Source organism: Saimiri boliviensis, chromosome 5 (genome assembly GCF_048565385.1).
Source record: "Saimiri boliviensis isolate mSaiBol1 chromosome 5, mSaiBol1.pri, whole genome shotgun sequence".
NCBI classification, from domain to species: Eukaryota; Metazoa; Chordata; class Mammalia; order Primates; family Cebidae; genus Saimiri; species Saimiri boliviensis.
The window spans coordinates 139,670,221-139,693,277 of NC_133453.1; the positions used below are offsets into that span (position 1 = coordinate 139,670,221).

The following is a 23,057-nucleotide window of genomic DNA, read 5'->3' on the forward strand; positions in this document are numbered from 1 at the left end:
CATGGCTCTTTTGCCCTGGCCAGAGGAATCTCAACCATTCACCCACTTGACAAACATAGTAAGTTTCTACTTTAGTCCAGCTACTGTGTTAAATGATAAACCTACAGCAGTTAACAAAATTGATGTGTGCATTACACCAATACATAATTAATACATATCAGTCACATGCCTAGCAGTGTGATAGATAAAGGAGAAACCAAAGTATTCCTCTGCCTTTGTGGATTTTATAGTCTGATTGAGAAAAAAGATGTTTTTATTAGAAACCATTATGAGACAATGCAGTATGGTATTATTTTCCCCATTCTACAAAATTTCTCTTCCATAAATTGAAAGAAAAATGCGATTCAATTTTTGTGAAATTATACATTTCTAGGACAATGCAGAAAATTAATGTGTCACAGATCCAGAGAGATTTTAGAATATTACCTTTTCTCTGAATCACAAGCTTTCTTCTGTAGCTAAGAGAGTGAAAAACCTGCTCTTACTCCTGCTGTTTTTGTCCTAAATGTTAAGCCAAAAGTATAAGTTAATGTCTTCCTAATTCATGAATGTGTTTTCAGATTTTTTTTTAAAGCAGAGCTTTTGTGGATTGAGCAAGTTTTAGAAGAGCCATCATTATTCAGATTCACTTAATTTGTGGCCAAAAAAGAGAGCATCCTATGAGTTCTTTGCTAAGAAAAAAGCTTTGGCTTGCCATTGGACTAGAGGCAGCATTCTTATCTTTGTGAAATGTTTTATGTTGTCCTCGGATTTAACAGACATACTATTTCTGGGCTTATCTTTGACTCGTTTTCATGTCTCCTCAAAACGTACCCCTTACTTTCATCTGTGCATCTCACAGAAGTTTCGTATTCTGTTCAATTCCTTTGCATTTTGGAAATAGTTACTATGGCCAGCTGGAAGCTCCAACTCCCAAGGCCTCTTTAAGTCAAAGTTATTGGACAACATTATTTTACTTGGTCACCATTTTCCTGGACATAGAGGAGAGGAGCTCAGGAATGTTCATCTGGCTGCCATATATATATATATATATTTAATTGCCCTAAAATCCTTGGCCTTATCGGTGTGTTTATATGTATGTGGAGAGAGAGGAATACATATATACACATGTGTATATATGTATATGTGTACATACATGTATACACATATATATACACATACATGTATGTATATATTCCTATATATATGCATGCGTGTATCCCTATATATGTGTGTGTGTATATATCCCCTTCTATATAGAGAAAGGTAGATAAGGATTTCTTGCTTTCTTGTTTTTAACCACTGAACTACTGCCCACAGTCCACTCTGAGACCTAGCACAAATTTGAATCCAGAAAACACTGATTTCCTCACTGCCATGTTGTTGAAATCATAAAACTACATAACAAGAGTGCAGAAAGCCATATTTTATAAACACCCTAATGTATGGCACATGACTAAAGTGATAAATCTTGACACGTTTACCAAACAAAGTAAAAATCTTCATTTGTCTTACAGAAAGAGAAGTACTCCCATGTGTTTGGACATCTGCACAGTCAACATGTGGCAATTATTGTGCAAAAAATAGAATCACTGTAATTGCTCTTGCAAATTATGGCCTGATTGATTAGTATCTGACTCCCTCTCAAACTCTCCACCTCATCACAAATCAGGAGACACACACTCATGGCCTTTGAGGAAATTTTCCCCAAACCGTTTTAGAATAGATTTACTCTCAGCAGGCTCTCCTACACCATTACACAGTCTTTGCTTTTTGTTTAAGTATGTCTTCAGAATTTCTTACATACCCTTCCTGTATGTTTACTTAGGCACTAAAATTAAGTATACATAATGAAGCCATCTGCAGCAAACAGAATTAATAAATGGAATACCATATTGCTCTGAAGATGTATATTCAACAAATATGTAACACACACCATTCTTTACGGAACTTGGCGTTTCTCATGTGTTACTGAGAATATTTGAATGGGTCCCAAGTTATTTTGGTATCTGGGAATTGCATACTGAGGCTGGAAACCTTACCAATAAGTTCATCCTGTAAAATGTTTCTGACTTCTTTTACCAGACTTTCTATCATGAAACTAATGTGATATATACATATTATAAAGTTTGGGGGATTGATCAAATAAATATTATAAAATATCAATTGTTACTTACTCTAAAGATGTTTCTTCTTAGATTTCCATGCTGTTTTTTCTTCATATTCACCAGACCTGATTAATTTTCAAGATATATATGAGGGACACTTCCAGATGGTGTCAAACTGCTCACTATGTCTATCAGAATTTCTTAGAAAAGCAAAGAAATAAAGTATGAAGCAATCATCCATGAGCTGCACCTGGCTTCTATATAAATATACCAAGAATTCATTATTTATACCATTTCTGTCATGCTTGTGTTTGTCTTTTTTTCACAAGCAAATTCCATATTGTGCTGGAGGTACTGCAAGATGCAGCTAAGGTAGGGAAATGGAATTTAGCCTTTAACCCAATTGCAGGGGGGAGTCAAACTGAAGTTCAGATTCATTTCTTCATACCACCCTCAGATAAAAGAGGGCACAAGCCTGTATGTGTTCAGCAGTACTCCTGGTCTTGGAAAGGGGGGAAATCTCTGGCAAGGAAGATGCACTGTATGGACCACCTCTGAATAAACAAATTTGTGCTAACCAGAGCTGACTTTCTCCCTGCTTGCACAGTACAGCGGTCCTGTCATGGCAGCTCGACTAGAAGATTTGGTTGGGGGAGAAGGGGAAATGTCACTAGGACATTTGCCATTTTTGTGCACATTTTTTTATCAAGCCATCCTTTGATTGGTATAGCAACTGATTCCATAAAAAAACACACAAAAGGGAAACCCTGGGTTAAACGTTTGCCACCTTGACTAGAATATGGCACTCTCATTTTCTTTTTTCTTGTTTTGTGTTGTTTTGTTTTGTTTTGTTTTGTTTTTTGAGACAGAGATTTGCTCTGTCGCCCAGGCTGGAGTACAGTTGCAGGACCTGACTATAACCTCTGCCTCCTGGGTTCAAGCAATTCTCCTGTCTCAGCCTCTCCAGTAGCTGGGATTACAAACATGTGCCACTATGCCTGGCTAATTTTGTATTTTAGTAGAGACGCAGTGTCACCCTGTTGGCCAGGATGGTCTTGAACTCCCTATCTCAGGTGATCCACCTGCCTTGGATTCTCAAAGTGCTGGGATTATAGGTGTGAGCCACCGCGCCTGGCCGGCACATTCATTTTCTAAATCACGTAAGATATAGCACGAGATCAACATTTCCTTGGGACAAGGCTTTGGGTTACATTTGTTAATTATTTTTATTTTTTTAATATCCTTTCCTTTTTTTTGAGACAGGGTCTCATTCTGTCACCCACACTGGAGTACAGTGATGCGATCTCGGCTCACTACAACCTCCACCTCCCAGGCTCAGGTGATTCTCCTGCCTCAGAATTCCAAGTAGCTGCGATTACAGGCACGAACCACCAAATCTGGGTAATTCATTTTGTATTTTCAGTGGAAACGGGGTTTCACCATGTTGGCCAAGCCGCTCTCGAATTCCTGACCTCAAATGATCCACCCACATCGGCCTCCCAAAGTGCTGAGATTATAGGCGTGACCCACCTACTGCGCCGGGCCGCTATCCATCTTCTTTCAGACACCTGGGTAAAAATATCAGCCAGCAGCCACTTGCTCTTTCCACACCACAGAGAATTCCCATGGACACAACAAATGACACCAATCAAAAGGCGAGAGTACTCTGGAAACTGGCCTCACCTGCCTTCCTTCCTCTCCCATCCTTGAAGCTTCAGCCCAGCTGGCCAAGTTCCAGGGGAAGTTTCCCAGTGGCTTCTTAACAGTGTGGGTCTCACTATAGGAAACACTGGAAAATGGTTTCTTTCTGGAGATGACTGATGTGAAGAACCTAATGTCTTCATACTTGCCATCTGTTATTATAAGATGGAAGGTGAAAGAGGAGGAAGTACTCACTTGTTGAACATGCATATGTATGCCACTGAGCTAGGCACTTATACAGAGTTCTCATTTAATCCCTTATTACCCTGTGGGGAGAATGTTAAATTTATAGATGTTAAAACTGAGGCTCATAGAGACAGCCAGTGAAAGATCTTGCACTTGAATTTTATGTTTTTCTTAATCTAGACTTGTATTTGTGTGTGTGTGTGTGTGTGTGTGTGTGTGTGTGTGTGTGTTTTGCTTCAGATTGCTTCTTATTGTTTTTAGTTATTTTTTAAATAGCCCTACCTAGACCCCATCATTGGAGAGTCTTACCAGTACAGTTGAAGGTTAATTATGTGAAAAATCTGCTGTGTTATGACAAAATGCCCTAATGCCAGAAGAGAGGTTGGCATTCACCAAGCTGGGTGAAAGATCAACTCAGCTGGCAAAGAGATATATGAATTGCTCCATAATTGACCTTCTCCATGGCTTGCTCTTGTATGAAATGTGATAAACTGTATAAAGGGCAAAGCTCAGTGCTTGGCAACCAGAAGACACTTCCCTGTAGTTAGGGTCCCAGATGTAGCAAGTGAAAATACAGGACAACCAATGAAATTGTAATTTCAGATTAAAAAGTGAATAACAGGCGAGGCGCAGTGGTTCACGCCTGTAATCCCAGCACTTTGGGAGGCCAAGGTGGGCAAATCACGAGGTCAAGAGATCAATACCAGCCTGGCCAACATGGTGAAACCTGTCTCTCTTAAAAAATACAAAAATTAGCCAGGTGTGGTGGTGCACATCTGTAGTCCCAGCTACTCAGGAGGCTGAGGCAAGAGAATCACCTGAACCAGGCAGGCAGAGGTTGCAGTGAGTCAAGATTGCACCACTGCACCCCCCTGGTGACAGAGCAAGACTCTGTCTAAAAAGAAAAAATAACATTTTTTTATTATAAGTATGTTCCATGAAACCTTTGGGATAGGCTTGTACTAAAATCTCATGTTTTGTTTTAAATCTGAGATTCTAATTGAATGAGGCATCCTCTGGTTTACTGTCAAGGTATTCTATAGTTGACAGTACCAGTAGTGAGATGAGTATTAAAACCCAGTGTGGGAATCATACTCTCTCTAGAGAAAGATAATTTCCTTAAGTAATGGGGATAATAGTGCCTACTTCATAGGTAAAGGGAAAGACTATAGGTGAGCCTGTACATAAAACACTTAATATATAGTTGGGATTTAGAAAACTGAATTGTTTATTTACCCTTTGTTCAGGGAGTTTAAAGCTCCGAGGTCCTCTGAAGCTGCACTGAATTTGAGATTCCTAAGGAAAGAAAAAGGAGAGCTGGCTGTCTCCCAGAGTTGTCTCTCGTATACTCTGTAAATCTCAGAATCTTTGTAGAAGTTGAAGACTGCAGCTTTTAATAACGGAAACCTAGTAAAATGTGTGTCAGATGCTGTTTTAAATGAATTACCTGTATCAAATTATTTAATCCTCTCAACAACCCTATACAGTTACCACCTTTAGTTTTACAAATTGTGCTTGAGGCACAGAGTGATAAAGCAAGTGGCTCAGGGAATCCCTGACTGTATTGAACCAAGGCAGCCTGGCTCCAGAGTACAAGCTCTTACCCCTACGCTAAGACCCAGGACACTGACCCATGCTCACAAATGGGGACTTTCTCATGCTTGATTGCCTGAAGTTTTGTGGTGGTCTAGTATCTGCTGTTTCCCACAACATCTAAAGATAAGAGTTGAAAAAAGGTGAGTGGAGTGCATGCAATTGTGAAATAGTCCATGGACGACATACTAAATCTCTTCTTGTAGAGACTTATCTTAAGGGATTGGCTGGGGACTGTTTTCTGTGTGCTGAGGAGAATACTGGTTGTGTGCCTGGGAAATATGTCCTTGGACTTGGGACACCATGTGTAGTGGTAGAGCCAGCACCACTACTAGTGATTTGCTTTATCGCATGCTGAAACGTTGTTTCAGTTGGTTCTTCCTGCTGCTGAGAACATCCTGACATAGCAAAGGCCACAGCATGGCCAAGTGTGCATTGGCTCAATGAGCCATAGCCATTCAGAGGCTACTCTGCAAGAGAGCAGTCGCAATGCACTGCGTCAATGATCGTCTAGTTAGCGAGGCATTAGGGGTCTGAAGGGCCTCCCTGAATCCAAATGGATTTCATTTAGGCCCCCCTTTTTTTAATACTGTTAAAGACAAATGTTTACTGAAAAGCACCGTTAAACTACAAGAGCTGTGAGAAAATCAAATCAGCTCTTGAAACAACCACAATATAGGAAGGATAGTTGATGGAGCACTGAGGAACCGTGATAGGCACTAGGAAAAATGTCCTATATTCATTTCTCAGGTAATCTTCCAGTTATGCTTCAGGGTGGAAGGGTGAGGTTAAGTGCTTTCCTTGCCAGGGGACTGAGGGTAAATCAGGAAGCAATGGGAACTGACGAGAGCCAAAGTGACTTCATCATGAGGTTCCAATATAGTTTACATTTCCTAATGAAAAGAGTCCGAGGTTTTTAGTTGAAAAAGCTGCATTTACAAAACAAATATGTGTGAGCTACCATGTAGATGTACCTTGAGCACATTGTCATTTAACAATTATGGAAAGTACATGGGGTAATGTTTAGAGAATACATACTTTGTCCATTTCTCTCCAAATTCTTTATTATATCTATCCTTTGATCAAGCCAAATCAGGCAACCATTGGTAATTAAATTACACCAACTTTCTCTCTTCCCTAAGATAAGTTCTGCCAACCATCAGTGCACACTGGGAATCTCAGAGAAACTAGCCCAGCATTGCTCTTGACTCATCTGTCAAAGGTTGCCTTGAATATTGTTCACATAAGTGTACAGCTTTCCTTCTATGAGACTCCCAGGGAGAAATACCTCTCTGAAATTAGTACCAATAATAGTTGCAAATCGCCAAAGCAGCTGGTGATTACTTATTTCATGGATGCTATGAACTATGTATCTGAAAACATTCCTCTTCACTTTGGCTTCTAGGAAGCTGAAAGATAACTCTTAAATCTGCCCAGAGGATCAATAAATGCATTGTGGCCAATCTTATGGGTATCAATTTTTTACTATACTTTTTTTCCACATGTTAATTTTAATTCATTTACGCATATTATTTTAAGTACCCTTTAAGGCAGCCAAAATACTTTTCAAAAGACATTTAAAAAGATAGGAAGGGAAAGGGAGAATAGGCAGTAGTAACTTCAGAATGGTGATGCGTGTGAGAGTATGGTGTCAATTGTAGATTGTTGGTGCAAAAATAATATATTTACACTATTGGTAGTAGGAGTCATATCTAATAGTGGTGTTAATTCAATTATCTGCATTAGTGTTCCTATTTTGGTAAGACAGTGATGAGTGGCAGGAAAGGGAAGAATAGAACTGGCATTAAACCAAACTTGGTGCCAGGCACTGAAGGCAAGCGATTGCATTCATTCCTCAAGAGCAAGCTGTGAGAGCAGAGTGTTCACACACTCACTGTATCACTGAGGAAATGGAGGCTGGTGGAGCACCAGCATTAGTGGTTCTCAGGTCTCACCACTAGTCCTGGGGCTGGTGTTGCTGTGCAGGTCTGCCTGCCTCCGCCTTTGCAGTCTTTCTAGCACCCTGTGGATGATGAGGCCAGCATTCAGCCCTGTTCGTTTGCATACCTCATTTGTCTCAGAAAATATTTAAGAGGGTAGCACCTGTTACTTATTTTATGCTCAAAGCTCAGGAAAAGATTTCTTTCCTTGCTGAAGTCTTTCCTGGCCCACTCACTTTCCTTCCACGTTCTCCCACTGTCAGCACACACATTATGTGTTCTTACCTCAACTGCTCACTGCCTGAGAGCCTTCCAAGGACAGGATGGCTGTCCTTTCAGCAATGTATTTGTGGCCGCCTAGCAGACCACCTGTCTGATGGCTGGTGCTACTCATTAGATGTTGAATAATGGGTGGAATGGCAACTGGAAAGTCTGAGGCTGCCAGAGGGTGTGCATCTCACAATTTCTTCTTTGTGGCATCTTGTGTTCCATTGCAGATGAAGAGCTACCTTCTTTCTTTTTGTGACTAGAGCACCCACCTTCCCTTAACTGACTATTATGTTGTCTGCCTCCTTAAATACCCTTTTACTTTCTCATCAATGTTTTCAACCTCTCAGCCCTTTATACTAGGTCCTCTATGAGAGATGGTATATTCCTGGGTATCTTGTGTCTAGTTGTCCCTCACCCTGGCTGATCATCCAAACTACCTGGAGAAATACTGAAATCTGAGCCTCACCTTAGATTATACATAGAATCAGTACTCAACAGCAATAGCTCACTCCAGATAACTTTACTCATGTTCTGCTTTGAATCATTTTCTCCTGCTATTACTTCCTTCCAGATTGAAGCTTGAAGACACAATTTTTCTTTCTCATATAAACACTGGGTTTATCATCTGGTCTCATCCCATTCTTCTGAATGTGCATAGACAAAGATATCTAAAATGGTAGAATACTTTCTCAGCTGGCAATCTGGGAGAAAGAGAAACAGGTAGAAAGGGAGACAGGGCAAAGCAGGAGGGCTCATACTATACAGATGAGCACATGTATGCCCCGTATTTCCCAGACTTTTCAGGGAAGGTTGAAGTATGAAACTCTTGCCAATAGTGAGTAAAAATAACTAAGTTTCACTTTCAGTAAGAGGTTTCTAAGCAAGAGTGTGAGTTCTCCATACTCATCCTTCTCCCACTACAGAGACCTTGAAAGATGTGTGTCCCCGAAGTTATATACCAGATATAACCCCATGAGTCTCACAATCCTCCCAGAGAAGTGTTGAAGATAAACAGCACCAATCATGTATTAAAGGTGGCAGGATTTTATCCAGACTACTGCAATAGAGGAGAGAGACTGCAGTATAAGCTGAGCTCAATGTCAACTAAGATAAAGATGACTATGATTTTTAAAGAGAAAACAAAGGGAGAACAGAAAAGATGAGGAAATTTTAAAAAGAGAAACAAAAAAGAGACTGGGAGCCACATCAGGGGGCAGGGGGATGAAACATGACAGAAGATGTGCTTTGCATGGTTTAGCAGTGTATTTTCTTGATCAAAGACTCAGCATGAGGTTTGGGAATCCCCATTAGGGACATAGCCTAGTGCAGGTGGAAGCCAAGTTAAATTTGGTCTAGTCTCATAGAACAGTGTGAGGGCAAGACTTTTCAGTCATGTGGGAGTTCAGTTCACACCCTTACCTGGATGACTTCAAAAACTTTGCTTTAAACCCTAATTGTATACCATCTGTGGATAAATGGATATTTGCCAAACAATTTCAAAAATGATGCAATGCTACTGTAAGGTACTACTAGATTGCAGGAGAGCATCAGAGGGTAAGGAATGGAATTAGAATCTAAAAAGCTGCATAGTTGGTGTCAAATGGTTTAATAGGTGGCCCAAGATGAGTTTGGCACTATAAGCAGAAACTAGAGCTAAAAGGTACTTGAAAATCAGGCCACAACATTTGAGTTTTCTCCTGGAGATCATGAAAACCACTTTTCTTTAAAATGAATGAAGATTAATTATATCAGCCAAAATTAAGTACCATGTTGATCTAAAATTGCCATCCCAAAGTAGCAGTTGCCACTGATCAGAGGCCATAAAGAACTCACACCACTGTGGGAATCTTAGATAATTGTGGAGGTTAATGGGGAAGGCAGAATTCTGTTCAGAAGGATTTTAGTGCACCCTGAAAAATTTGCCCATGAATCTCACGTATGCATTTTAGGCTAGAAAGGGATTTTCTTTTTTAGGCCCATTCGTTAGAACAATTAATCAAGTCAAAGCATATGAGGTTGATTATTATTGGTCCCTTTGTCTCAAATACACAGGTTGGCTCTCATTTTATTCCTCAGGCCACCCATCAAGCCAGAGAGGAAGCAGGAATCATAACACTCAGGATCTCCTGATGCTAACCTCTATTCTGAGACCGCCAGGCTAGGCTGCCTCACCCTGAAAGAGCTATTTTATCCGGAGAAGGCCAAGCCTCAAAAATTTCTATGTTCTGTTTTTTATGAAGTTCCCAACATTGTGGATGCTTATCTGAATGCTATCTGAACTATTCATGTCTCCAGGGAGAGCATAATTGGACTGGAAATTTCCTAAAAACAAACTTTCCTGTAAACGTTTCAGGCTGCCCCGGGTTGGGTCAGGCCAGAAATATCCCTTCTCTAGCCCTCTGGCCTGAATTCTGCACCTCTGAGGAGGAGGACAATTGAAACAGAAGAAGTAAGGCCCTCGTAAAAAACGACAGGGTGGTCTCAAGTCCCCCAGCACTCCCACAACATTTTGATACTGGGTTCTATCAAGATCTGGAAGTTTCCTCATCATCTAAGATAGAAGTCCCAGGTCCTGCGGGCACATCTCCAGGTGGCCTCATTAATAGCAAATTAAATGAAAGCATTTTCTTACTTTTCCTCATAGAAAGTAATGCTATTTTAATAATGCTATGCCATTAGTTTATTGGGCTATGAACAACGAGGAGAGTAGTGAGGAACACCAGGCCTGGAAAATTGCCCAGAATATAGCATTAGGTGGTTAGCCACAGAAGAACCGAAGAAGGAAAAAGAAGGCAAAGAATTACTTCAAACACCAAGAAAGGAGCTGAAGAACAGCTATGCATATGTCACAATGTGAAGTTATTATTTTTTAACATTGGAGACTTGATGAATGATTGCTGTTTGGCCATTACAAACACATGCCTAAGATACCTTCATCTGATTTTTTTTTTTTTTTTTTTAGTTTTCTAATTTGGATGTAACTACAGCCAGACAGAAATGGCTTCTCAGGGAGCCATTCTCCTCTTAAAATGTAGATGTCAATTTTTGTTTTATACAAGGTTTATTGATCACGTTCTAAACAAAGATAATTCAGAGAAAATTGAGTCAGGCTCGTTTCGCTAATACTTGGTATTTTCTTTGTGTCGGTGGCATGCAGCTGGCAAGTGTGTGGAGGTATGAATTTTCACATTATTGCATCTGACTGTTGAGTGAAGTCTACTGGGATTGTTGATGATTTGTGACAAGCTAAGGAATTCCTTTCTCAGCCTGCAGTAAGCATGAAGCACATTATTTAAAACCAACCCAGATTATTGATATATTGTCATTTTATGCTCTTAAGGGGATCCTTTCCCCCAGAACATACAATTTTCTGTATGGCCTTTAGCTTTTCTGTTTCAAATCTTACTTTTTGGTGTTATGTTGCTGTTACCAAGGTAAAGGGTCTATTTAAAATAGTTATCTATTTAATAATTTGATTATAGGTGACTTTTTGCTTTCTGTTGCCTAATTTATTTCAGTAAGCATTTACTTCAATAATGAAAGTTACAAGTATATAAGTATTGTAAATGACTCTTTCATCTCTTTTGCCTTGTATTACAAGTGAAGATTTCTAAAATGTAGCTCACACTGATTTTATTCTTCTCTGAATTGCTACAGTCTTCACTTGTGTTTTCTTCATTTTGGCTATCTTGTATTCTAGCTATTGGTTACCAGTGATGCTCCCTGAGTAATCATGCTTCCTGGTAATCATACTTCCAGCGTTCCTGGCCTTGCATGGTAGCCTCCTGCTCCAAATGGAAGCTAAGCCTTCCATTGATGTAAACCATTAGAGAGAAGTGCTTGACCAGTCTTGAATGGGTGGACAAGGCTGGGCAGATTCGGCTGCCTCAGTTTTGGGAAACTTGAGACTTGAAATCTGGCTACCCTGTGGCTATTTTAAAATGCTAAGTTTTGAGATTACTGCTCATGGAGTATTGGATGCATTCATAGATGCCGAACTTTCATTTCCTTATGTTTTGTCTGAATGTCAGTGACTGTATTGTCCGTTTCTGTATGTTAGTATGCAGCTGAGTACCACACACATAGTAAACTGTAAATGAATTACAAAAGAACAGATGAACTAATATAAATGATTGAATAATTGAATACTATTGGAAAAAAAAAAACAGAGTGACAGGGGGTTTTGTCTGAAATATCTAAACACATCATTCAAGTTCAACTCTTACGTCATTTTGAATCCAATCCAATAAAAATACTGTAGCTTTTACCTACAAGGTATCAGTCTGAACTCCTATTATTTGTACTGTGATAGGGGATTCAAAGCTTCCATGTTTTCTGGGACCTGATGAAAAATGCAGAATCTCAGGCCCCACCCCAGATCTGCTGAATCAGAGTCTGCATTTTAGTAAGACCTCAGATGACCTGTGTGCTTGTTGAAGTTTGAGAAGTGGGGCTCTAAGCCACGCACTTTTCTAAGTTCTGAGTCTACAAAATGAACATGCTGAATAAATGGTTAAAAACATATGACAATAAACAGAATTCTTTGAGGAAGATATTATTTGTGATTGTGCTTCACAAACAAGTGCATTCTGATGTCAACAACATGTACATTCTCTAAAGGCTCCTAACTCAGCCTCAGTGTCACCCAGCTGTGACAGCCTAAGTGATTTCAAACACTACTGATTGACATCTTAAACGTTGCCTGGAAATGCCGCGCTCTGCAAAATCCTTCATCACAGGAACACATCTGCCTTAAAGTCGGCTGTCCAAATGGAGAGGCATTTTCTCCAGAAAGCAAAACACCAGGCTTTCATCTCTTGAAAACAAATCCTCGTTTTTGGTACAAGGAGGAGTTTTCCTACCTCTTTCCAGTCACTTGAGTGCTCCTCCGGGGTGAGCACCAGCCCTTTGCTTTGCGCTCTGACTTACGAACAGCTCCACCATGCAGATGATAAATCTCAGAGCTACCAAGCAGTTGCCACATTTCCCGGGATCATGTTGTGTGAATGGCAGACAGCAAAAACCCAGGGGTATTGCGTTACAGGAAAGGGCTGTGATTTATTTATTTATTTTCTTCCTTCTATAACTAATTCCAAAAACAGACCCCTGCTTGGGAGCCGGAGTACAAGAGAACAAGATCAATTCTGCAAAATTCTGATTGGGGAACAGTTGACTTAATTGGTGTCCATTTGGCAGACAATGGGAAAGGCTCCCCAGCTGGGCTGGGAAAAGACTCTGGGGGAATATAGCCTTGCAAGAAGCCCCAAAACTCTGGGGACAGATTGTTTCCTGAGGTGAAACCTGGAGACCAGAGCTTGGATTAACTCTACAACTGTCAAGCTCCATTAGGGGCAATCAGAGGAGACAGAGCATGGGTTAAACACAGGAAATAGAGCTGACAATAGAGGCATATGTCTCTAAAAGCAGGGAAGGGAGACAGGCATATCTATGTCTAATAACAAACATAAACATTTTTCTTTCAGGTTCAGATGTAGCACTGATGGGTCAAAGATATTCCTCAGTATGGAGTGTTAAATGTCAAATATTCAGAACATAAGCAGTTGAGTTGCACATGCTTATTTTGTGCAATCTGTGGTGGTGAAGACATTTCCTGAGCATCTCAAATCTATGTAGAATTAGAACAGATTGCTGAGTGTTAAGAGCTGAAGGTTGGCTGGAGGAGGACCCTGGGTTCCACTCCCTGCATTGTCCTTAGCTTTCTGTCTGCCATTGGATCACTTTTCTAAGTACTCTCCCAGTTCGGTCATTTTAAAAATCAGGGGACTATTATCAATCATTTCTGAGGACCCTTCCAACAATAGCATTGCATTAATTTATATCTTGCTTGATTTCAAGAAACACAGAATCTTTTTCTCTTTGTGTGTGTGTTGTGGGGGGGGGGGGGTGGGTGGGTATGTAACAGCATGTACTGTGTATCATTTAATATATTGCATATTGATAATATAGCTCAAAATCTTGTGTATTGTTACTCTGTATTATTTTTAAGTATTATGAATAACTATAATGCATCACAAAAAATGGAAAAATATACCATACCAATGTATATATTATGTAACTACTTAAAACATCCTGAGAGTTAAAATCACATTAAATGCTAGCATAAAGAGAGCATCTATAGAACAATTGGGTCAAAATTCAGACAATCCTCATCTGAATGTTCTCAGATTTTGTGCTTCCGAAAGTTGTACTTTTTATAACTTTGCACAAATGATTTATCTCTCCCAAAGACAGGAGACCTAAACTTAGTTTTTACAAGGAAACCTCCTAATTAGCCATGCACTTCTTAAGAGCAAGAACTCTGTAGAATTCTCATTGTATGACCAGGATGCAGAGTGTGAACACAACCAGGCCAGGTGTATGCACATCAGTTCAAGATGGCAGAGGCAATACCTTGGTTCATGAGACTATACAGAAATCTTCGCTTGATCTTTAATACATTCCAAGAACAAACTCCAGAGTGAATACATGGTCTGACAGGTGAAAGCAAAAAGGTGGGAGCTGAATCTTCCCAGAAAGCGAATGTATAATCACTGAATGCAATTCACCATTGCAATCCAGAGCAACGTAGAATGGAAGAAAGGTTAGCTCACATGCCATTTTTTTCAGAATGGTCCAAAATTCATGAATTAAATTAAACATCTTTGTTCTACCTCTAGAAGAATATAACACATGATAGGAAGTCATTTTACTGTTCTGTACCCGAGGCCTCCATCCACATATATTTAAGTCCCAGAAACAGCAAGGGAAGAATTCTCTTCCTTTTATTTCATGGGCATTTCCTGAATGCTGAAAATGAAATCGGGAGCTTTAGTCTAAAGACACAATGCTAGTCTGCAACAACCTTGACCTTTAAAATGGAAGGTTGGCAAAATCCATTTTAATCTGAGTTCACCTGTCTGCCTTCCCTCCTCTTCTGAAATGTCAATCTTACAGAAGAATTTGGTTTTGAGAGAGATGAAAAATCTTTGTAGGCAAAACAGGTATTTAAATGCAAGACTTTTCTCCCGCTCCTATTACATCGACCAGCAAGGGAGAGCTGTGTGATTATTTGGTTTTTATTTTTGTTTTTGTTTTTCCTTTTACCCTGCAAGTCTAACTTTGAATTACGGAAAGTACCTTCGCTGTCCCATGAGGAGCAATTAATTCAAAAGAGGCTTTTCTTATTTGGGTCAAGATATTTTTAAAACAGGTGAGCTGTTACTGGTGATGATATGAGATGAAGAAAAAGGAAAAAAAACCTTTGTGACTGAAGATGGATGAAATTGAAATATAAAAGCAACAGTAAAGTGAAAGTATAGCATTCTGTGGCCCAGTTAAGTCTTGATTATGCAATAGAATCATCTGGATTTTTTTCCTAATATTTGAAGGAAAGGCTGTTTTCTTGTTCTCTCCAGTTCACGCACTTTTTTCTTTCCTTTTAAAAAAATTTTGCATTCTAAGTACAGCATTCTACCTCACTCTTCTTATTCAGTGGCTACTTCTGTTTATCTTTCATCCTTCCTGTCCCTGCATACCTGTTGTACACCTTTATCTTTGTTTTTTGCATCTTTTAGACCAGGCCCATGCCAGCCCCAGGGCTTGTCAGTCTTATGATTCATGGCTATATTTTTCCCAGCCTCCTACAAAGAAGGTCTTGGAGTAATTTAAAAACAGATATTTCCATTGGCAAGCTGGATTGGGAAAAAAAAAAAATCCCTTTTTGACAGATCGTATCTCGTTTAATGTAATCTAATAATAAAACCTGTTCTCAGAGGAAATATTCAATAGATATTATACTGTTAAAGTAGATTTTAGACAGTGTGCTCAAACACATTAAATACAACAGAGCCATCCAGTTAGTTTCTATTTATCATGCTGCTTAAAAAGGAAAGGTGTGATAATGTTTTTCTCAAAGTCTAAGGGGGTCTCCCTCTATGTTAACATTTCACAGATCTGTAATCCTAGGACATGTGTTATCTTTGCACACACCTTTAGAACATAACTAAATGGCCACTCATATAGAACGTTCCTGGAAGTTTTTCAGGTAGTTTAATGCAGAATAGAAACCCAATTTATGTATAACACATGGATAAGAGCAACTTCTTTAATCTACCAATAAGTAATTTCATCAACACCGTTTTCTGAGTACTTAACATTTTGAAAAGCACTGCACATATGATTTCCTTCAACCACACCACCCTATGAACTGGCACCTTGGTTATTTCCATGTTACTGGGGTTAATAGAAAGGAAAGCATGGTTGTGGCAGTTACATGGTTGATAGGTAACAGGCTCAAATTAGCTTTTCTGCATTGGGCTCCATAGTTTATGCTCTTAACATCACACTGTACTGCCAAGAATCTTAGATCTTCAGTCTTTATCATTAAGTTCTTTTTTGGTTACTTTTTAAATTTTTTATTTTATTTTGTGGGTACATAGCAGGTATATATATTTGTGGGATACATGAGATATTTTGATATAGGTATACAATATGTAATAACCACGTCAGAGGAAATGGGAATCAAGCATTTATTTCTTTGTGTTATAATCATAATCTTTCTGTTATTTTTAAATGTTTACTAAATTATTTTTTACTGTAGTCACTATGTTGTGCTAGCAAATACTAGATCTCATTCTAACGATATTTTTTTACCCATTAACCATCCCCACTTTCCCCTCCCCTCCCCACTACCTTTCCCAGCCTCTAGTAACCATCATTCTACTCTCTATCTCCTTGAGTTCAACTGTTTTAATTTTTAGCCCTCACAAGTGAGTGAGGCACATAAAAATTACCTTTGTGTCTTTGCTTAAAAAAATGGCCTCCAGTTCTATTCATGTTGTTGCAAATGACTGGACTTCATTCTTTTTCACGGCTGAATAGTACTGTATTGTGTCATATGTACCACATCTTCTTTATTCATTCATCTGTTGAAGGACGCTTAAGTTGATTTCAAAGCTTGACTATTGTGAGTAGTGCTACAACAAACGTGAAAGTGAAGATATCCCTTCAACATACTCTTTTACATTCTTTGGGGTATATACCTAGCAGTGGGATTGCTGGATCATATGGTAGTTTTATTTTTAGTTTTTTTGAGACACCATATTGTTTTCCATAGGGATTGTAATAATACTTCACATTTCCCCAACAGTGAACAAAGGTCTCATTTTATCCACATCTTCACTAACATTTGGTATTGCCTATCTTTTGGATATGGAGTACATTGATATCTAATTGTAGTCTTGATCTGCATTTTTCTGAGAAACAATGATACTGAGCACCTTTTCATATGCCTGTTTGCCGTTTGTATGTCTTCTTTTAAAAAATGTCTCTTCAGAGATTTGCCCATTTTTAATCAAATTATTAGATTTGTTTTCCTATTGCATTGTTTGATCATCTTATATATTCTGGATGTTAATCCCTTGCCAAATGGCTAGTTTGTAGATATTTTCTCCTATTCAATGGATTGTCTCTTCAGTTTTTTAAAAAATAATTTCCTTTGCTATAGAGCAGTTTTTCCACTTGACATGATCCCATTTGTTCATTTTTACTTTGGTTGCCTATGTTTTGGGGGTATTACTCAAAGAATCTTTGCCCAATCAATGTCCTGCAGGGTTTCCTCAATGTTTTCTTATAGTAGTTTTATAATTTGAGGTCATTTAATTCAGTCTTTAATTCATTTTGATTTCATTTTTGTATAGGGTGAGAGAAGATAGGGGTCTAGTTTTATTCTTCTGCTATGGTTATGCAGTTTTGCTAGCGCTACTCATTGAAGAGACTGTCCTTTCCTCAGTGTATGTTCTTGTCAACTTTGTTAAAAACCAAATGCACTGTAGATGTATAGATTAACTTCTGGGTTCTCTATTCAGTTCCATTAGTCTATGTGTCTGTTTTTATGACAGTACTATGCCGTTTTGGTTACTGTAGCTCTGTAGTAGAATTTAAAGTCCAGTAGTGTGAATCTTCCAGTTTTGCGCTTTTTGCCCAGAATAGTTTTAGCTACTTCTTTTGTGGTTAAATATAAATTTTAGGATTATTTTTTCTATTTCTTTGAAGAATGTTATTGGTATTTTGATAGGAATTCCATTGACTCTGCAAATTGCTTTGGGTAGTAAGGACTTTTTTTGAGCTTTTTTCTTCTTTCTTTTTTTAATTATACTTTAAGTCCTGGGGTACATGGGCAGATCTTGCAGGATTACATAGGTATACACATGACATGGTGGTTTGCTGCCTCCATCCCCGCCCTGTCATCTACATTAGGTATTTCTCCTAATGTTATCCCTCCCCAATCTCCCCACCCACTGCTATCCCTCCCCATTTCCTCACCCCCCAATAGACCCCAGTGTGTGATGTTCCCCTCCCTGTGCCTATGTGTTCTCGTTGTTCAACACCCACTTATGAGTGAGAACATATGGTGTTTTGTTTTCTGTTCTTGTGTCAGTTTGCTGAGAATGATGGCTTCCAGCTTCATTCATGTCCCTGCAAAGGACATTAACTCATCCTTTTTTATGGTTGCATAGTATTCCATGTGCCACATTTTCTTTATCCAGTCTATCCTTGTTGGGCATTTGGGTTGGTTCCAAATCTTTGCTATTATAAACATTACTGCAATGAACATACATGTGCATGTGTGTTCAATCTATTATATAATATAATTCAATCAATCTATTATATAATAGATTGATTTATAATCCTCTGGGTGTATACCCAGTAATGGGATTGCTGGATCAAATGGTCTTTCTTCTATTTCTAGGTCCTTGAGGAATCGCCACACTGTCTTCCACAATGGTTGGACAAATTTGCACTCCCACCAACAGGTAAATGTGTTTCTATTTCTCCACATCCTCTCCTGTTTTTCAGGAGAATGTATGGCCCTGTCTCACAGGCATTCTAGGTGCTACTTAAAACAGCCACCCGGCGAGGGTTTTTGTGCTGGAAACCCACGGTGTTTGTCAGCCAGTAGGAATCTCCTGGTATATGGGCTGTAAAGACCATGGGAGCACAGTATCTGAACCAGAGTGCTGGAGTGACTGGAAAAGCTCCTGATGGCCTCCATTGGGTAGGAGGAGGGATCTTTCGGTCCAGTGCATTTCCCGGGTGAGGCATTGCCCCACCCTGCCTTGGCTCACCCTCCTTTGGCTACACCTACTGTCCAACCAGTCCCCACCTGGTACCTTGGTTGGAAATGCGGCAATCGTTTGCCCTCTGCATTGCTTTCACTGGGAACTGCACTCCAGAGCTGTTCCTATTAGACCATCTTTACCTTAATTTGGACATTTTTAACAATACTGATTCTTCCAATTCATGAACAAGGATTTTTTTTCCTCATTTATTTATATCTTTTTCAATTTCTCCCATCAGTATTTTATAGTTTATTTTTAAGAGATCTTTCACTTTTTCGGTAAAATTTATTCCTGGGTATTTTATTTTATTTGTACCTATTATAAATAAAATTACTTTCTTAATATTTTTCTGATTATTCATTGACATATGGAAATACTACTGATTTTTTTATATTGATTTTGTATCCTGTGACTTTACTACATTTGTTTATTAGTTCTTTAATTTGTTTGGTTGAATCTTTTGGATTTTCTGAATATAAGGTCATATTATCTGAAAACTTGATAATTTGAATGTTTCCTTTCTAATTTGGTTGCCTTTATATCTTTCTGTTGTCCGATTGCGCTAGCTAGGACTTTCAGTACTATATTGAATAACTGTAATGAAAGTGGGCATTCTGCGTTGTAACAGATCTTAGATGAAAGGCTTTCACACTTTTCCCCGTTCAGTATGATACTAGCTGTGGGTGTGTTGTGTATGGCTTTCATGTGTTGAGGCATTTTTCTTTTATACCCAGTTTTTTGAGAATTTTTATAATGAAAGCATGTTGAATTTTATCTAATTCTTTATCAATATCAATTAAAATGATCATATGGTTTTTCGTTCTCCATTCCGTTGATATGATATATCACATTGAATCATCCTTTGATCCCTGAAATAAATCCTACTTGGTCATGATGAATATTTTTAATGTATAATTGAATTCGGTTTGCTAGTGTTTCTGTTGAGCATTTCTGTGTCAGTGTTGTTCAGAGATATTGACCTATGGCTTTCTTTTTTTTGACGTATCTTTGGTTTTGGTATCAGGATAATACTGAACTTGTAAAATAAGTTTGGAAGCATTCCTTCCTCCTCTATTTTTCAGAATATTTTGAGTAAGATTGGCATTAGCTCTTCTTTAAATGTTTGGTAACAAAATCAATGTGCAAAAATCACAAGCATTCCTATACACCAATAACAGACTTCAAGAGAGCCAAATCAAGAATGATTTGTAGCTATTCACAATTGCTAGAAAGAGAATAAAATACCTAGGAATACAACTAACAAGGAACGTAAAGGACCTCTTCAAGGAAAACTACAAGCCACTGCTCAACGAAATGAGAGAGGACATAAACAGATGGAGAAACATTCCATGTTCATGGTTAGGAAGAATCAATATCGTGACAATGGCCATACTGCCCAAAGTAATTTACAGATTCAATGCTATCCCCATCAAGCTACCAATGACCTTCTTCACAGAACTGGAAAAGACACCTTAAACTTCATATGGAACCAAAAGAGAGCCTGCATAGCCAAGTCAATTCTACGCAAAAAGAACAAAGCGGGAAGCATCACACTACCAGACGTCAAACTGTCCTACAAGGCTACAGTAATCAAAACAGCATGGTACTGGTACCAAAACAGAGATATAGACCAATGGAACAGAACAGAGGCCTCGGAGGCAACACAACATATCTACAACCATCTGATCTTTGACAAACCTGACAAAAACAAGCAATGGGGAAAGGATTCCCTGTTTAATAAATGGTGTTGGGAAAACTGGCTAGCCATGTGCAGAAAGCAGAAACTGGACCCCTTCCTGACCCCCTACACTAAAATTAACTCCAGCTGGATTAAAGACTTAAACATAAGACCTAACACCATAAAAACCCTAGAAGAATCTAGGCAAAACCATTCAGGACATAGGCGTAGGCAAGGACTTCATGACCAAAACACCAAAAGCATTGGCAACAAAAGCTGAAATAGACAAATGGGACCTAATCAAACTCCACAGCTTCTGCAAGGCAAAAGAAACAGTCATTAGAGTGAATCAGCAACCAACAGAATGGGAAAAAAATTTTGAAGTTTACCCATCTGACAAAGGGCTGATATGCAGAATTTACAAAGAACTAAAACAGATTTACAAGAAAAAAACAAACAAGCCCATTCAAAAGTGGGCAAAGGATGTGAACAGATACTTTACAAAAGAAGACATACATGAGGCCAACAAACATATGAAAAAATGCTCATCATCACTGGTCATCAGAGAAATGCAAATCAAAACTACATTGAGATACCATCTGACGCCAGTTAGAAAGGCGATCATTAAAAAATCTGGAGACAACAGATGCTGGAGAGGATGTGGAGAAATAGAAATGCTTTTACACTGTTGGTGGGAGTGTAAATTAGTTCAACCATTGTGGAAGACAGTGTGGTGATTCCTCAAGGACCTAGAAATAGAAATTCTATTTGACCCAGCAATCCCATTACTGGCTATATATCCAAAGGATTATAAATCGTTCTGCTATAAGGACTTGTGCACACGAATGTTCATTGCAGCACTGTTTACAATAGCAAAGACCTGGAACCAACCCAAATATCCATTGATGATAGACTGGACAGGGAAAATGTGGCACATATACACCATGGAATATTATGCAGCCATCAAAAACGATGAGTTCATGTCCTTTGTAGGGACATGGATGAACCTGGAAACCATAATTCTCAGCAAACTGACAGAACAGAAAATCAAACACTGCATGTTTTCCCTCATAGGCGGGTGTTGAACAATGAAAACACATGGACACAGGGAGAGGAGCACTACACACTGGGGTCTGTTGGGGGGAAATAGGGGAGGAACAGTGGGGGGTGGGGAGTTGGGGAGAGATAGCATGGGGAGAAGTGCCAGATATAGGTGATGGGGAGGAAGGCAGCAAATCACACTGCCATGTGTGTACCTATGCAACAATCTTGTATGTTCTTCACATGTACCCCAAAACCTAAAATGCAATAAAATAAAATAAAATAAAATAAAATAAAATAAAAAATGTTTGGTAAGATTCAGGAGTGAAGGTATTGAGTCTTGGGCTTTTCTTTGCTGGAAGACTTTAATTCAGCTTTGATCTCATTACTTGTTATTAGTCTATTTGGGTTTTGGTTCAATCTCATTAAATTCTAGATGTGAACATTTTATCCTGGAACTAGTACTAAAAGAGAGAAGTGTGGCAGGACGTAGCATTTACTGAAGAAGCACCTGACACTGTGCTCAGCACCTTATGTATTACCTTGTTTAATCTGTACACAAAATATCTGATTATATATATTTCACAAGAAGCAAAACTGAGACATAAAAAGCTAAAAGAACTAGGTTGTGCAAGGTGGCTTACCCCTGTAATCTCAGCACTTTGGGAAGCCAGGGTGGGTGGATCACGAGGTCTGGAGTTCAAGACCAGTCTGGCCAATATGGTGAAACTTCATTTCTACTAAAAACACAAACAAAAAAGTACCCAGGCATGGTGGCACATGCCTGTAATCCCAGCTATTTTGGAGGCTGAGGCAGGAGAATCACTTGAACCCAGAAGGTGGTGGTTATAGTGAGTCAAGATCATGCCACTGAACCCCAGCCTGGGTGACAGAGTGAGACAAAAAAAATGCTAAAGAACTTGCTCCAAATAAAACAGGATCATTTATTAATTGTAAGATTTAAACCTAGAAATATTTGTCTCTAGATCTCATTCTTTGTCCATGAGATCATTATACACCCACCTGCTTTGCTCTTCTCCAATTCGATTTCATGAAATATATCCTTGTTTGTAGGGGTATTATCTTACTCTATAACCAATATTCTTCATTGGCTCTGTTAATTTTATTCTTTCTTTCCTTCATTCAATATGTCTTTTCTTGGTCCACTTACTGTGAACCATACATATATGTTTGCCAAAACAGAGATGGTGGCCATTTTCAGAAATCCAAGAAAACTATTCTGTGCTGTTGATGAAAGAGAAGACTTTTTTGAGTTCATTGCCTCGCACCATACGGAAAGGTAGTCAGTTTGTAAGTATTAATCAAGACCCCACAGTGTATGAAATGCTGTGCACAGACCTTTCAATTAATTATAAACAGGGGTAGTTCTCATTCTCCCAGATAGATATGTGTTGTAGACACTGTATGCCTGCCATATTAT

General features: G+C 38.9%; 1 long non-coding RNA gene across 3 annotated transcripts in view; it reads left to right on the forward strand.

Annotated features, from left to right (window-relative positions):
- LOC141584666 (uncharacterized) overlaps nt 1-23,057 on the forward strand; it is a 397,655-nt gene that overhangs the window by 273,199 nt on the left and 101,399 nt on the right. For all 3 annotated transcript variants that reach the window (XR_012517850.1, XR_012517851.1, XR_012517852.1), the window contains one exon: nt 18,528-18,591. This is a non-coding gene — a long non-coding RNA (uncharacterized LOC141584666). The remainder of the gene's footprint in view (nt 1-18,527; nt 18,592-23,057) is intronic.